The following is a 1,768-nucleotide window of genomic DNA, read 5'->3' as shown; positions in this document are numbered from 1 at the left end:
ATACCCATGGCACTGGCCCAGGTCTTCTAGAGCTGATCCCACCTCAAAATGCCTCCCTCTCATGGAGAGGGCGTGGTGGGGGGCTAGTGTGGGTCACCCATGGAGATGAGGAGGAATTGGGTTTCCTGCTACTGTCCTGCCACGCTCCAGGCTGCTTTCCAGACGCTTGGGCCGAGCCTTGCGCATGAATGAAGTCCCACGGAACCCAGGTAATGCATGACCTTAGACTTTGGGCTCAACGGGACCTGGGAGAATAGATCCTCTGCCTGCTTCCCCCAGTCTCCAATGACCCAGGGGTCACATCCATAAGCCACTCCCTGCCGGCACCAGATAATCTCCTCATTGGCCACCCTCCAGAACTCACGGCTGCTTCTCCTGGAAGGGAGCATAAAATGAGGCCCCCAAAACCATGCCACCAGACTCTGCGCCAGGCTGTTTTCACTTGGGGCGCCCCAGAGTGGGGCGGTTGAGAGCCTCCCCGCCCCAAGGGACCCAACCCCAGCAGCTGACCTCCACTACCCAATCGCCACCATGCTCCAGGCCGCTTTCTGGACACATCATAAAACATTTCCTACCCATTTTCCATAATTACCACACCATATTTGATGGGGTTCAGACAGTAGGAAACAAATTATATATAATATATATGTATATATATATATATATCTCAGAGAGCCCGGCAAGCTACCGAGAGTATCCTGGTGCATGGGCAGAGCCTGTCAAGCTTCCCATGGCGTATTCGATATGCCAAAAACAGTAACGATAACAGGTCTCATTCCCCTGACCCTGAAAGAGCCCCCAATTGTTGGGAAAGATGAGTTAAGGAGAGGCTGCTAAAATCTCAGGGCTAGGATGAACAGAGACATTACTGATGCCCGCTCGAATAAATTGACAAACAATGGGATGACAGTGATAAAGTGTCCCACCACTTGGGCTTTGCTTGTTCGGACTCCCCAAGGCATCTGTGCTTCCTGGGGAGTCTGTGCTTCCTGGGGAGTCTGTACTTCCTGGGGTGTCTGTACTTCCTGGGGAGTCTGTGATTCCTGGGGCACCTGTGCTTCCTGGGGTGACTCTGACTTCCTGGGGCTTCTGTTTGTCCCAGGGGGTCTGTGATTCCTGGAGCTTCTCTGTGTGGCGCCGGGCTACTCTCCAATCTGCCTGGTCCTTTTTCATCCTTAGTTTTCCTGAACCAACAGGGAAGGAAGCAGAGAAGGCAGCAGAGAATGTTCACGTGCTATTTCAAGCCTGTTGATGGCACCCTTGGCAAGATTCCAACTGGAAAGACACGGAAAGGACATAGGCCACGTAGACCCAATGTCAGGCAGTGAGAAGTGAGTATAGGCCAGATAGGGTGAGGGGCTCTGCCCTATGAGGGGAGCTGCTTTAAGAAGGTCAGGGCAGGAGGGAAGGGTTGCCAGCAGGTCAACCTGTACCCATGGGGCGAGTGCATCAGGTGCCTTCAGGCTTCCCAATACCCCTAAATTGCCTCTGTGCCTCTGGCCAGATCCCAACAACTCGGGACCAAGTTTCCCGAGAAATTAAATGGCCACCCCTGGTTCAGCTATACAAGCTCTTCTACTGGCCTTGCTTCAGAGATCCACAAATAAATCTCAAAAGAGATCAAAAGCCACAGTTAATCTCTGACCCATGCAAGGCTGGATAGACAAGGGTAAATCAGAAAGGGGCGGGTCAGTCTGGTGCCCTTCCAAGCAGAGCCCTCATCAGTCTCTTGTTCCCACAATCCAAAATCACCACCATGCCCCAAGCT

This window comes from Sorex fumeus, unplaced genomic scaffold, assembly GCF_029834395.1.
Source record: "Sorex fumeus unplaced genomic scaffold, SorFum_2.1 ptg000063l, whole genome shotgun sequence".
Classification (NCBI taxonomy): domain Eukaryota; kingdom Metazoa; phylum Chordata; class Mammalia; order Eulipotyphla; family Soricidae; genus Sorex; species Sorex fumeus.
Note: the sequence above shows the minus strand (reverse complement) of the source record.